This window comes from Peromyscus eremicus, chromosome 17 (assembly GCF_949786415.1).
Source record: "Peromyscus eremicus chromosome 17, PerEre_H2_v1, whole genome shotgun sequence".
NCBI lineage: Eukaryota > Metazoa > Chordata > Mammalia > Rodentia > Cricetidae > Peromyscus > Peromyscus eremicus.
Genome location: NC_081433.1, coordinates 5,055,537 through 5,071,976, shown reverse-complemented (window position 1 = coordinate 5,071,976; position 16,440 = coordinate 5,055,537).

The following is a 16,440-nucleotide window of genomic DNA, read 5'->3' as shown; positions in this document are numbered from 1 at the left end:
TGTGGATTAGGACGTTAGTAGGTGTGGATTAGGACGTTAGTAGGTGTGGATTAGGACATTAGTAGGTGTGGTTGCAACAGAGAAGCCAGGGAACTGAAGAACTTGCTCAGGGTAGCTGTGTGCTAAGAACACAGAGGCTGGTGTAAAGGGTGGGGTCCTCTAGAACCCCAATGTGAAGAAAGACATGGAGGGGTTGAGGATAGGAGCAACGTAAAGCAGAGCAGGAATTGAAGGACAGTGTGATATGGTGTTGTGACTGGGAATCCAGGAAAGACATAAAAATACAGAGCACTCAGCACCAAGGGCTCCAAATTGCAGATGGCCATGCCTGCGATGTTTGTCAAACATATAATGTACCACAGCCATTTGCAACCAAACACCACCGTGCTTGTGGATACAGAGTATCTCTGAGATGAACTCTAGCAAAGTAACATTGTTAACAACATGGAAAACAAAGTGACAGGACATTTCTTTAAAAGGCACTAATTCAGCCGGGCGGTGGTGGCGCACGCCTTTAATCCCAGCACTCGGGAGGCAGAGCCAGGCGGATCTCTGTGAGTTCGAGGCCAGCCTGGGCTACCAAGTGAGTTCCAGGAAAGGCGCAAAGCTACACAGAGAAACCCTGTCTTGAAAAACCAAAAAAAAAAAAAAAAAGGCACTAATTCATTTTCAAGTATTAGCAGATACTCAATATTTTTAATAAAAGATCAACTTCAGTCATGGGAGATCACTTCTGGTAAGCACAATAATAACAAAGACAAATGGGAGATATTATTTCCCTCTTTCAGCTCCATTCAAGGCAAACTCAGGCATCATCTCATCAATGAATCTCAAATTGCTGTAACTGACTCACTTGTATTTGACTTCATTAAATGTCATGACAGGGCACAAATGACAGTTTTTTTTTTGTTGTTGTTGTTTTTTTTTTTGTTTTTTTTGTTTTTTTTTTTTTTGTTTTTTCAAGACAGGGTTTCTCTGTGTAGCTTTGCGCCTTTCCTGGAACTCACTTGGTAGCCCAGGCTGGCCTCGAACTCACAGAGATCCACCTGGCTCTGCCTCCCGAGTGCTGGGATTAAAGGCGTGCGCCACCACCGCCCGGCACAAATGACAGTTTTGACATCCACTGCCTGTCCTTCTACTTTTTGATCTTGTGTGTACTCCCAGCAGGTGAGGGAAAACTATTTTTTTTTTTTTTTTTTTTTTTTTTTGGTTTTTCGAGACAGGGTTTCTCTGTGTAGCTTTGCGCCTTTCCTGGAACTCACTTGGTAGTCCAGGCTGGCCTCGAACTCACAGAGATCCGCCTGGCTCTGCCTCCCGAGTGCTGGGATTAAAGGCGTGTGTCACCACCGCCCGGCAGGGAAAACTATTTTTACAGTTTCTCTAAAGAAGGAAAGAGTCCAGATTCGGGACTCAGTGGAGTCTGTATCACTTACAGGTAATTTGATGGCATCTGCCAGCACGCATGCTCCGTGTTTTATCCACAAGTGGCTTTTGAGTAAAAAGCTAACAGCTACAAGGTGGCTCTGAACTACCAGGCAATAGAAAGACCGGGTTCTTTCTGAGAGCCCATGGCTGCCAAAAGGCTGGTGCCTTGGAAAGAATAGCAATGCCAAGAAGCAGATGGGTGAAGAATCTTGTCGTCAGTGGCTAAACTGTCTCTGAGACCCACTGTTTCTTCACACGCTCCACTTCTTCTAGCCAATTGGTCATCCAGCCCCAGGATACAAAAGCAGTGTGAAGGAGGGCTGGCCAGCTGGCCCCATCCACATGGTGGAGAGAGGAAGGAGTGGACTGAGGTTCAACTGCACAGGAGCACATGAAAGACTCCAGTGGAAAGTGTTCACCCACGCAGGGGCCAGGGCGTCTGCAGCACTGTGCAATCCAGAAAAGTGTGATTCAAAGTCACGCGACTTTGAGTTACTGCCAATATTAGTATCTATTCTAAATCAAATTTACTGGGAAAATTTTAACCTTTAGTCTCTTTCAAATGTCTTCTAGCATAAAGATAAATCAGCTCTAGGGTATTTTCCATCTTACGTGTGTCCAGTATTCTATACTCTGAAATTAGAATCCACTCCACCTGCCTTGTTTCTTCTTTTCCAAAATCCCCTCCCCCAAAGATGCTTCCTTCTGCTTATGACTAAGGACTCTCTGTCGCTTACACACATACTAGAAGGGTAAGTGCTCAGCCTATACCCTAGGTTATCACTTGGCTTACAATTCCAGTGTTTAGTGACTGACATTACACGTGGGTAGAACATGGGGAAACAGAGGCCAGAGATATAGGCTCCCCCAGGCCCTCCTAGGAAGTCAGTTCACCCAGTTTCCACAGATGCCAGGTAATATTGAAAGACACTCAAAAGCTACCATTATATCCCCCAAGAACTTCCAAGTTTCCATTTCTGCTGTAGAGGCTATTTTCTCATCACTAAGATCAACAGGTATAACGTATACTCTAGAGAGAGGAGTACATTTCCAACCCCTGTAGGCAGAAATTAAAACTGTGATGCATTCCTGAGAGACATAAAAGGATGCTTGGAAGCTGTTACCATATTCTGTGATGGGAATTTGGACACCACAAATCGTCAACAGCTCTAAATAGCCATTTTAAATATGTTTATGTTAGCACAATTTGATCATGATGAAATGGATTTGGGAGGTGAATAGTAAGGAGAGAGAGTAATCTTTATGTTTATGTTAACTTACTGATCAAATGTATTTTGAGTTTTATCACATGACACATGCTATTCAAAGGGCTGGGGTCCATATGAGCAAAATAAACAAATTTCTCAGGATGTCATGCTTTGAGGAAGAGACAAAGAGAATAAATTAATGAACAAACTCCATTTTAGTGTTATGAAAAACAATATATATCAAAGGTATGAGACAGACTTCTGTGTGCGTCCGTACACTCTTTGCTTCATGTAAGCTTGACAACACACACAAACACACACACACACACACACACACACACACCCTCCAACTCCTACATGTGCAGAATAAAAATTGTAGTATCCTCCTGAGATGGGAAAAAAAAGCCTGGGCAACAGATAACACACACTGTGCTACAGGAATTTTGGTACCACAAACCCTCTACAATATTCCATGTACCTTTATGATATTCTAAAAGCATGGATTTACTTACAAATTACGACTTACGTAGCAGAGTGAAATGCAATTAAGACTGCGTTACATGGAATATAACTATATAATATACGCACATATAATATAATATTCCTGTATATTATAGAATATATAAATTATCAAAATCACAAAGGATGAATCCATACAAGCTTAGGTCAGATTTCTGGACTGAATAAAATTTTCTTATTTACTAGGTGATTGCGAGGCTGAGAGGTACTAAAGTGTCTAGTTGGAATGTATCATGTTTATTTTCTTATTCAGAGTTGTAGGTTGATAGATATGTAAGTGCAGCAACACCTATCAGAATTTACAGAGCCATGTATTTGGCAATGTGTGTCTCTCAGACGGAGCAGAGAATCTACCAACAAGGCCAGGATACTATGTGAGGGGAAAGCAAAGTCTGACCAGACTGAACCAGTCGACAACAAATAAATTGGAACCAATAAGCAATCACACTACCTTATCATTTCATCTCTGCAAGAAGAAAGACAGATATTCGGGGACATTTGTAACCAACACAAACAGCCATCTAACACCCTGGATTCTATTACTAGGTGTGTGTGGCAAAGGCGAGCACTGTCATGGGGTAAGTTATTCTGATGGATTACCCTTGCAAACGTCTTCTCCTAAATGAAATGAATCACTGCTGATGAAGTGTGTGGATGTGAGCATGCACACGCACACAATGGCACATTCACACAGCCAACTTAAAGGTTACCAACAATGAAAGCTGGATATTTGAAATTGTAGTTACTTTTAAATGAGATTGTGATAGCATGTGGCAATAAAGTACAATTACAGCAGAAAGTCTGAATAATATCATTTAGTAAGAAAGGCATTTGTAGATCTCTATAGACATAAACTACTTCAGACATGAAATATCACCCTTCCTTCACCATTAACATTGCCATAATCGGCACCAACTGTTGTGAAATATTATTGTAACTATATGAGGATGTGTTACATTTGTTTGTGCTGTATTTGTTTAATTATGTAAAGATGAGTTGCATTTTTTTCACCTTGCCTGTCTAGGGAACCTGATTGGTCTAATAAAACGCTGAATGGCCAATACCTAGGCAGTAGAGGGATAGGTGGGGTTGGCAAGCAGGGAGAATTACTGGGAGGAGAAATCTAGGCTTGGGGAATGAGAGAGAGAGTAATAAAGAGAACCTGGGAGAAAGAGAGGGACGGGCCCGGGGCCAGAAGCCAGGCAGCCGACAGACAGACAGACATGGAGAGAGCAGAAAAGTAAGATATGCAGAAATAAAGAAAGGTAAAAGGCCCTGAGGCAAAACGTAGATAAAGAAAAACAGATTAAAACAAGAGCTAAGTTAAGGCCAAGTATTCAAAACTTATAATAAGTCTCCGTGTCATGATTTGCGAGCTGGTTGGTGAGCTAAAAGGAAGCCTGCTACAACCAAGAGCACGGGACTGCCACGTCAGCATCGTCTTCACCACATTCCACACCCATGTGCCTACCATGATCAGCAACACCACAACCACCACTACCACAACACTACCATCATTACCATCACCATCATCATCACCACCAACATTACCATTACCATCATCGGTACCAGGTAATTAACACCATCACCATCATCGTTAGCATCATCATCACCACCCGATCATCACTACTCTCTTCCATCTCACCATGCCTACCATCATAATCAAAACCATCATAATCACTACCACCACCACTGTCCACACAGACATCATCACATCATCACCACCACCACCATGATCGTCACCACCATCATCACCACCACTACCATAGTGACCATCCTCACAACCATCATATGCAGCTTCGGCAGGACGCCCAGTGAATTTATACACTGATTTTTGTATTTTGAATACACCTTGTGTTTCTCAAAACAAACTTGCAAAGCAAAACCAGCTTTTCTTTCACATATGAAGAAAATGTGAGCTCAGAGGAACTAGAGCATTAAGGAGCTGCCCGCACCAACTATCCATGCTGCAAGTTAACAAACCAGCTCTTTACCTGACCCTCATTCATGACCAGAATCTTTCCTCCTGACTGCTGTGTCTTGGTAAGGAAAACTCAATGTTTTAGAGCCAATGAGAATGTAGGTGACAAGCTCAGAAGAGCCTTCCAGAGTAGAAAAGGAAATGGGGCTGTTTTCACTGCTCAGTGCACATTGGAGATCCCTTTCCCTACATCCACCCAGCCAGAGCCCTGCTCTATCAGTCCTGAAAGACTTCGCTCACCTGGACCTTTCCGTGGAGAGCTTTACATAGCCAATGACCAACCTCATCACAGTCCCCTTATGCCATCTGACTCACATCACAGTAACCTCTGTCCCATCCCACCCACATCACAGTGACCCCTGTCCCATCCCACCCACATCACAGTGACTCCTGTCCCATCCCACCCACATCACAGTGACTCCTGCCCCATCCCACCCACATCACAGTGACTCCTGCCCCATCCCACCCACATCACAGTGACCTCTGTCCCATCCCACCCACATCACAGTGACCCTGTCCCATCCCACCCACATCACAGTGACCCTGCCCCATCCTGCTCACAACATAGTGTCCCTTGCCTCATCCTGCCTGCTAATTTCATCTCTCTTGGATGACTAATATCTTGGAGTATGTTTGCTTATAGCTGTTGCAGTACATTGGGCTGTACTTTAAATGACATAGTAAAGATCTGACAAATTCCTGAATGTCCATAAAGGTTTATCTAGAAAAGGATAAAGGGTACTATGCTGCACAGATTGCTCTCAAAGCCAGTGGGACCTTCAGCTTGCACAGTAACACCACATCAGGAGCTTGAAAACACCCATGACAGGAATGTTCATACTGCAGAAACACTCACATACTCTGAGAGCCCACAGGCGCCAGCATTAAAGGTGCATGGACACTGCTCTGAAGACACAGGTAGATAAACAACAGACTCAAGATTCAACAGTCCTGCATGTGTTCCAAGGCATGCTATGGCTCACTAACAAGGACCATGAGAAGTTCTGGATCCTGGCTCCTGCTTTCTTCTGGAGGATGGATATGGGTACCAGTAGCAACTTATCCAATTTTTATGGGTTTTTGTCCAGGGACCATGGAATCAGCTCTGACAAGTGCATGGCACACACAAAAAAATCTTCTTTTATTTTAATAAGAAATAAATATGAGAGAGGAGGCATACACCCAAGGTCTCTCTGTTTCCAGGACTTCCTCTTTTGTGTTGATACAAGAGTGGGAGGACTGAGGACCAGCAGAAGATGCCACTCTGGTGGGCAGGTTCTCTCCTCTTTGGAGCTGTGTGTATACAACAAGGACAAGAGTGAGGGAGAGAAACACATACAAGTTGTCTTAAGAGATCACTATTTTCTCCATTGGAGTCCCACAGCAGCATCTCACACCATAAAGGTCTTACGACTGTTGTCAAGGTCATCTTGGACTTGTCCAACACTCTTAAAAATAACTACCATGGAAGTGCATATTTTCACACGAGCTCTGAACAGACATAGTGTCCATCCAGTTATAACCAGAAACCAACAGAAAGGGGCCGGGTGCCTCTGGGATCTGGTGCTTGGGAGGCGTGTTGGAGTCTCAAGCAACAATGGCAACTTCTGTCTAGAGTTTTGGTCACCGTCCTACGCCATGTGCAACTTCCCCTAACCCCACTTACATCTGTACCAGAGCTGGGATGCTGGAAGCTGCCAACGTATGTGCAGAAAACAGCTGCACAGAACACGAGGAGAGGATGCCCAGCCACTGGTCCCAGCCCACACACAGATGCACTGACTTGGTGGCCCTCACACAAAGTGAGAAAATGCCATAGATCTCAAACTGGTCCTTACAGCAGTGATGAGTCAGTGATCTCCAGAGAAACACTGGGATGTAGACATCTTCACAGACACTGGCAGGTGTCTCCATGGAGACCTAGACTTAACTATTTCCACTGAAGCAATGAGTTAGGTACACTCGAAGAAATGATGATGAATCCTCAGAAGCCAGGAGTTCATCCAGTCAGATAGTTCCACAGACTATGATAAATAATCTCTTTATTTTTCTTACAAACTCATTTGATAATTTTATAGAGAAAAGATTTGTATGTGTTATATTGAACTATGCTTTTAATCTATGTAGGTTGACAAACATATTAGGCTTAAATGAAATAATTGTTTCATGAAAAACAAAACAATATTTGATCACTTAAGATGCAGGTGTATTTTTTCTTGTTTTCTCCTGTTATAGAAAGTAGTATTTCTCCAGTATATTGTGAAAATGGATAATCAGTCTCCCTCTACTATTATGAGGAATGTCCCAAAAGCTAGCCAACATTTCTATAGCAGCATTTACTTAAACATCAGTGTATTTTTATTTCTGGGAAATATATGTAAGATTTCAAATCAAGGGCCAATCCCAAGAACAAATTTGTGCTTTTAACTCCTTTCAAGAAACACTCAGAATTTAAGGCACCAAAGGAAGTCATAGAAACCAAAAAAAACAAAAAACAAAAAACCTAGCAACCATTATCATAATGGAATTTCAATATCTAAAGCCTGATTAGTATAGATCAGTTTTACAGTAGATTAGAGTTTTTAATAGTAAAATGTTAAAAAGAATAAAAGAAATAATAAAAGAAATGACATTTTTGTGTTGAACATTGTTATGTATCAAAAATTCCATATGCAATAGTATGTGCATACATTTTTATTCTGCTGTCCCTAAAAAACACATACATTAATAGATGTTTATTATGTCAATGATTTAGTAACATTATTATAAAGTCACTGTTATGGGAGATATGTTTATTTGTTTACTTTTTTTGTTCTGAATAATATTGTGGTGACTAGCCAATGTTGAGGGTTCTGCAAAGCTGCTGACAAATTTCTGAATGACAGGCATTCAATAGACACCAAGTCTCCTGTGAAACACCTGGACTCCCTGACCAATCACAGGACATCAACCTGATTCTGTCTGGAGATTGACCTCACCTAAGTACATCTTCATGTCTCCCAGACCTCAAATTTGATGCTGAGCTTGTACACTCATCAATGAAGTTTCAAATTTTGTAACATTTTGGAAATTAAATGCTTTTGAATAAATAGAAACTAAATGTTTATTTTATTTTTAATTCCATGTCCATATTGGGGGTATGCACACAGGAGGGCCAGTGCCCACTTAGGCCAGAAGATGGCACAGGATGCTCTCGAGATGGAGTTTCAGGTTGTAAGATGCTCTGTGTGGGTGCTGGGAACCTGACTCAGGCTTTCTACAAGAGCCACAGAGAGGATATCATCTTCCCACCCTTTACAGAAGTGAACCTTTGACAATCTCACATTCCATGTGGTTTCCTCCTTGCAAGAGGTCCTGTCAGTCAAACCCCAGAACCAGTGGGGGATTTTGAGCATTCCACCTCAAATGCTAGTGTTGGAGACGAACTAGTGGAGTGTTCCTCACATTGCAAAAGGGCTACAGAAAACTAGTTGGACACAACATACCATCCACACCAATTATGTCACTCAAACTTCATTTCGCACATTGCTTGTTGTTTCTGCCAGCCCTGCTGGGCACTGCAGGGCTGACTGCATGGATGAGTATAAGGCCAAACTTCTTCCTTTTTGTTCTCTTCACACAGTCCAGGTTGTTCACACTCAGCCGCTAGTGACCTCAGAAAAGTGATGAACCCTCTAACTTAAGTGTAAAAGCAGGCTGGTGTCAGTCCTTGCATTTCCCAGCCCTGTCCTTATGAAGGCCCTCTGAGGACACACGCACTTCTCTATCCACAGCATTGTTAACTTTTAGTGGCAAACACTAGTTGCACAATCTTGGTGTGTGCTATTACTATCTCGCGGTGACACAAATGATTGCATACTTTGTCCAGTTCACACCTCTTCTGCACACCACGAGAATTGCGCAGGTGTGAGGCCAGAGGAAAGGGGAGGAGGATACACGTGCATCCTTCCACGTATCCAGTAACAAAAGACAAAACAAAATATTGATCCTTTTTTTTAAAAAAAAAAATGAGCTTCTTGAGGTTTGCAACCAGCATCCCCTTTTCTTTGGACAGAGCAAAACCGAAAATTGATTATTGTTCTCTTCTAGACCTGAGCTTCATGGATCTCCAACAGTTGACTAGTTAATTAAATATCGTAATGGAATCACAGATTAGTCCTTTGCTCATAACTATGCATTAATAGGCCCATTTTTCAATGCAGGGAACGTCTGCACACAACCACTGTTATATTACACAGTATAGCATTCCACTCACTTTCTGACAGATCATAAGTTATTTGCCCCCCTGGGAGGGCAGACCATCAATTTCCAGTTTCGTGTCTGGTTTCCTGGATGAACTCTGGAGTTTAATACATAGTTTGGGCCTCTCATCATTCACCTGCTCTGGGGATGAAATGCCCACTCTCCAAGAACTGGGACCTGAACTGGAGGAGCCTGCCCATTGTCGCTTGCCCATGAAGTGTGGACTATGGCTGCTTCTCGGTATGCTCCGGTGAAGGCTTCTGAGGTTTGTAAAATACTGTAATCTCCACCAAACAGATACTGAACGCTAGGTGTTTGTGCATTGTGTAAATTATTAACGTTAAAAAAGGATACCGTTGACAGACAAATTCTGGTCAGATTTCTTTTGACTCAAATACAGAGCACAAAACACTGGAAAGTAATTTTTTTCTGATAAATGACATCTCTAGAACCATTATTACCTTTTTAATCCAATAGCGTAGCAAGAAAGGGGCAGAAATGTGAGCAAGATGGGCAGGGGTGGGTTCTGTGGGCAGCAGGACAAGGCAGAGGGGTCCAAGAGGGGCAGGGGCGGGTTCTGTGGGCAGCAGGACAAGGCAGAGGGGTCCAGGATGGGCAGGGGTGGGTTCTGTGGACAGCAGGACAAGGCCGAGGGGTCCAGGGCATGAACAGTCGGGCAAAGCAGAGGCCCATGGGGAGTGAGAAATGGGCACGGCAGAGGGGCCCAGGGTGTGAGCATCAAGCAAGGTAGAGAGAGACACAGGGTGTGGGCACCAGGGCACAGTGGAGAGGCCCAGGGTATGAGCACCAGGACACAGTGGAGAGGCCCAGGGTGTGAGCACCAGGGCACAGTGGAGAGGCCCAGGGTGTGAGCACCAGGGCACAGTGGAGCGGCACAGGGTGTGGGCATCAGGGCACAGTGGAGAGGCACAGGGTATGGGCACCAGGGCACAGTGGAGAGGCCCAGGGTGTGGGCACCAGGGCACAGTGGAGAGGCCCAGGGTGTGGGCACCAGGGCACAGTGGAGAGGCCCAGGGTGTGGACACCAGGGCACAGTGGAGAGGCCCAGGGTGTGGGCACCAGGGCACAGTGGAGAGGCCCAGGGTGTGAGCACCAGGGCACAGTGGAGAGGTACTGGGTGTGGGCACCAGGGCACAGTGGAGAGGTACTGGGTGTGGGCACCAGGGCACAGTGGAGAGGTACTGGGTGTGGGCACCAGGTCAAGGCAGAGGGGCACAAGATGTGAGCAGGTGGGCAAGGCAGGGAGGCACAGGATGTGGATATCAGGGTACAGCAGAGAGGCATGGATTTAGGTAGAAGCAACAGACTCATCTCAGCTGGACTCACTATCCATTTGAAATCCCTTCAGGAACATACATGTCCCTTTCTCACTCTGAGTGGAATATTCTTACAGACATCAGAGGAGAGATCCAAGTCTGGGACCAGTGCCTGCCTGGCGTAGCACAAACACCTTTGTTTTGATAGAAGGTATGAGAGGCTTTCAACCATTCCACATATTGAGTTTGATAGTCTGGCCTTGGAGCTGAGCATGAAGGGTGGAGAAAGTGTCTTTTAGTCATGGAAGATAGTGAGGCAAGACTACCACCTCAGTAGCGGCTCATCCTAACTCCTGAAGGCTAAGTTTCAAACTCCTTTACTCTCTTCTCCCTCCTGACATCTGAGTCAATGCAAGGCTGAGCTCCAGTGATGAAGAATCAGAATTTACTGCCTCCACTTTATTGCCAGGACACCCCACTTTCCACTTACCCTCTCAGTAAGTTCTGGATTTGGACCCCCTTCCCCACCCACACAAAACAACCATGACCTTTCTCCTGCCAATGCTACCAACAAAATTAATTGCCTGAAAGAATGATCCTTGCCAATTTCAATTCTGTTTCCCAAAGCACCAGCCTCCCTGGGGCTCTCCCTAATTCCTCGGCTACGTTTCGTCTCTCTGCTTCCATCATCTCCATCCCGTGTGTATTTTGTCTTTGGGTCACACTTTGTCTTCTCTCAGTGACACTATGCATTAATCTGTCTTCCCAGATAAAATTATTTCTCTACACAATAATATGTGGGGCTGTAAATAAGATGTGGAGTCTAGACAAGAAACCCCAAACTTATTTCTAGTAACACAATTTGAAGCAATTAAACAACTGTTGGGATTTATTTGGGGTTCCATTCCATTCTATCCTTCTCAGTCTCTTTATCAGAAGAAAATGCCAGTTTCAGATTGTAAGTACTCCACTTCATCTCTGTAAGTGTACTTTAGGACCGTCAATCATTCATTCACACATATGACAGAGAAAGTGAGAAATAAACAAAGGCCCCTCAAAGCTAGTTGATAGTGCAGCTACACTTCCTTCCTCACATGATTTATAAGAAGTCAGACTGGCTCATTTGTTCTCCAGATTCTTCATTATTAAACAATTAACCGAGTAGCCTGTTCCTTTTCCTTCTCTGTGGAGAAAGCAGAGGTCCCGTATCACAGCCAGCCACAATTGCTGGTGCTATTCAGACCCAATCCTGAGCTCCCGCTGGAAAATTCTGGAGTGGTCGCCGGCAAACTAAATCCCAAGCTGTGATGAAGGTTTTGTGAGTAGCACTGAGATTGCTGGCCGAGGAGGTTAAAACAAGCCTGTGGCAATAGCTATGCTCAGGGGGCCTGAATGAGACAAGGTTAGAGCCAATAAGGAGGACTTACGTTCGACATGCACCACACATTCTGCTGGCATTGTTCTTAGACACATGGTACCCGGCAGTGTGCCCATAGCTTACAAAAGTAAACACACACGTGCATACACATTAATGTGGCGTTCCACTAACGTGAAGTCTCTTTGCATGCACCTGACGTCTCTATAAACATTTCTCTTATAAATTCTGCAGGGTGAGCATCAAGGTTACTATGTAAATAATTCAGCAATTAGGAAAGCCTTGGAGCATATCTAGCAGAAACAACTGGCCATGCCGACATTATTCCAAGTGTGTCTTGTGAATTTTCCCTTGGGGAAACCTGAACTAATGCCCACTCCCCCTCCAGGTAGACAGAACAAAGCATGATTCCACCAAATTCAACTTGGGGAGCCAAGCTTAGTGTAGTTGCTTACAGATCATGAGTGACAGGTTACTTATAGGAGAGTGGTGGACCCCAAGGTAACCCACACCACCAAAAAGTCTCACCCAGCAAGGATATCTTCCATATAACTGAATATTTAGTTATCTCTTCAGTTACTTCCTCACACTATATACTCTAACGCCTTCTACAACCATGAAATTAGGGTAGAATTACATACTGAAAAGTGCAAGAGGGCATGGCTGGGATCTCAGGCCAGGTACAGTCTTCTTCCCAGCGCTCCTTCTATGAGGCAGCATCAGCAGTAAACAGGGAATTGTTGAGGGTCTGCTGCACATGGTCACAGCTGCTCTAATGAAGACAGTGGCTATAATGCTTTGAGAGAAGTACTCTGCAATCACATTTTTTTTTAGCCTTCAAAAAAATTAAACTCCGATAAAGCAATAAACTCCTGAGTGTTGGTTTGACACCAGCCACATAAGAGGAAAGAGTATATATCACATTGTCTCTACAGCTGGGCGAAGTGACTCAATAAATCCCAGCCTGCAGAACAGAAGGGGATGAGGGACTAGAAAGGAATGTGAAATGGTCTTCACTCTTTTCCCGAATGTAGAAAAATAAAATGCAAAAACAAAGCAAAATGCACCCTAGGTCTAGAGTGACCTTCATGGATCAGGAGAAGGCAGGGTGAGGTCCAGCATGGTGTGGGTCACCATGCAAGCTATGCAATAGAGGAGACAAGAGAAAAGCAAACACAGGCAATACCCAAGCAGGTGATCAAGGTGGTTTAATCCTACTTCTTCAGAAGAGAGTTGACCTCTGCTGCTGCTTGGGGGCTTCTTTTTCTACTCCCCCATCCCCACCTGGCTGGAATAACATGGACAACTAACTACCACCTGCCAGCATTACACTCTCCTACGGAAATTTTCTGGCTGTGCTCCATGAGACGGTGAGGATGCAGAGCTGAGGTTCCCCATTGCTCACCCCAGGAGGAAGCAGAATGAGGTAGAGTGGCCATATTTGCCCCCTCAACACCCCTAAGAGGACCTAAGAAATGATTGCTTCTCACAGGATCTGGGTCCCTTACATGTGGACATGCAGGGGACACTCCAGCTGTTGGGGACTCTGAGGACAGTGTGACTTGTTTTCTAGCTTTATTTTGTTGTCATTACAATGCATCTCTAGATGCCAAACATGTCTAAGCACAATCAAGTAAACAGTATTCTGAGCCTGGTGCCTCTTCTGGGCCTAATGAACATTATGTGGATGTGACAGGAACCTTCTGGAAGCTTCTGAATAGTTCACGTGACTCTTTCCACTTTCAATAAGGAAGACACAGTGGTCCAAGGGACAGAAATTACTTCTGAAAATGACCCAAAAGGATGTTACTAAGATACTGTTTTGTTTGAAGTTGACTGTTTAAAATTCCCATTGACATAATGAAACATAAAGTACCATTTGGAGTCACGAAAATGGTCTGCAGACAGATAGAGGATGCCAGAGCTGAGGAGCAGCATGAAAGAATGGTTTTAGATCAGTAAAACCAGCATTTCTATTCCCGCACGTCGATCACACTCATCAGAGTCCTCACATGTTCAGTGACATCCTGCCTATCTGAACAAACACAAAATCTGCTTTTATAACTGTACAAAAGCAAGCGGTGGTGGGCGGCCCAGCTAGAGCTCCAGTGAGGACAGCCCTGAGATCCAGGACTCATTTACCAGGACTGTGGACAGCCCATTGAACATAGGCAGATCAAACCACTAGAAAAGGACATCTGCATTTTTTATTCAAGGCAATTATTAATTCAAAGAAATAGGAATTCATTCAAAATGAATAAATTATCACCCCAAATAGAAATCTTTTTTTTCCCTGATTGCTATTCAGTGAGATACGCACTTAGCCCATTAGACACATCATTTGTGTCTGTACAGCCGCCAGCCAAGGCAAAGACCCTGGGGTAGAAAGTTGACATGGGATGGCATACAAAGAGCTTTGTATCTATGTGCAGAATAGATTTGACCATGTGGCTCTTTCACTCATCAGCACCATCCATCACAGAGTGTTTTTTCTTTCATTTACAGTGATTTGCTGAATTCTGAAAGCATTTTAGTACTATGGGAAACACACACACACACACACAACACACACACACACACACACACACACACATTCTCTACACACTTTCTGTGAAAAGCAAATTGGAAACACCTATGACACTCTTTCCAGAGAATTCTCCATTCAGGAGATAATGCTGGTCTAGACTACTGCAGCCCCTACCCTGCCCTTGTCCCTCATTCATGACCTTGATGGACATGATAGTCATTCCACATATTACTACTACATTTAGGAGCTTGAGTTTTGGCTCAGATGTGCTGTAGACACAAAATACATTTCATAATCTGATGCCTCCAAATATTCTCTAGTGGGAAATGCCGTTCTGAAATTCTGCTCTTTCTGTCTCTAAAAGTTCTCTGTACCCGGATCCTTCATCATTTCTGCCATTTGTGCTACCAGTTGGCAAACTGGTAAGGGCACACAAACAGTTTGACTATCTACAGGTTTGACTCCAAGACCACACACCTCCCACCAATGCCTTGACATAGGAAGCTTTCGCCCAAGTTCCAGTCACAGTTCTGAGTGTGTCAAGATTAAATTCCTCTTTGTGGTCAGGACTGTTACCTCACCATGTCTCCACAAAACTTACTGGAATGTATTGCACAAGTGACTATGTTTATCGTAAGGCAAGTGTGCAGATTAGAAACATCCTAGGGAGATTTGCTGTCCTCAAGAACATGTTGCATACCAGCATGCATACATACCACACCCACTGAGCATGGCAAAGCCAAGTTCACCCAAGAGTGTTTCACAGTGTTTACTGAGGCTCCGTTCCAAGGCATGGTTGTTAATGCACACTGCACACTGGGCTGAAGTTAACTTCTAGGTCTAGAGTTTGACTCTGTGGTCCAAAGCTCACAGCAAACATCATGGACTAGTTTTCTGAGCAAACAACCCCACCCTTGGGCATCTACTAGCCTCAAGCTCAGAGTTACTGTCCCAGAGCACACACTTTGGTGATTACCCTCACCCCGCAGAAATCAGCCAAAATCCAGAGAAAAGGTAGGGGCATTAGAGCAGATACCAATGAGATCCAGGGGATCATTAAAGAATGCAGTGAAAACTTGTATTCTAATACTTTGGAAAGTCTGGAAGAAACTGATAAATGTTCCAACATGTGTGACCTAAGAAACATATACAAGGAACATATAAACACCTTTAATTGATCTATAATAAGCAATGAAATTGAAGCAACAATAGTTTCCTAACAAAGCAAAACAAGACTGGATGTGTCCAATGCCAAATCCTACCAGACAGTTAAATGAAACCCAACGTCAAAGCTCTGCAATATGCCCTGTGAAACAGACGGTAATTCCACAAAGCTCATTCTGTGACTACAAAAACTGAACAAACTCAACACATAAAAAGGAAACTGTAGACCAATTTCCATGGATTCAAAATTTCTGAGTTAAATTCTTGAAAAGCAAATTGATCAGAACATTTAAAAGATTGCATACTGTGATCAAGTGAGCATCATTCCAGAGACAAAGGGGTAATTTGAGCTGCAAGAACTGAATAAATTCAAAATACAATAAGGAAAATAAATCACATAATCATTGAGATAGATGCAGAAAAGTTATTTGGCAGAGTCCAGGGTCTCTTTTTGATAAAAGTCCTTGGAGACACTAGAACATTCCTTTCCTGGTCTGCTTTTCTGTTACTGTCATAAACTCCCTGTCCAAAAGCAACTTGTGGAGGAAAGAGTTTATCTGACTTACAGGTTACAGTCTGTCACCAGGGAAGCTGAGGCAGGAGCCTAAAGTAGACATCCCAAAGGAACACTGCTTACCGGCTTGCTCCTCGCGACTTACTCATCCTTTCTTACACAGCCCAGGCCCAGCTGTGCAGGGGCAGCACCACACAGAGTAGGATGG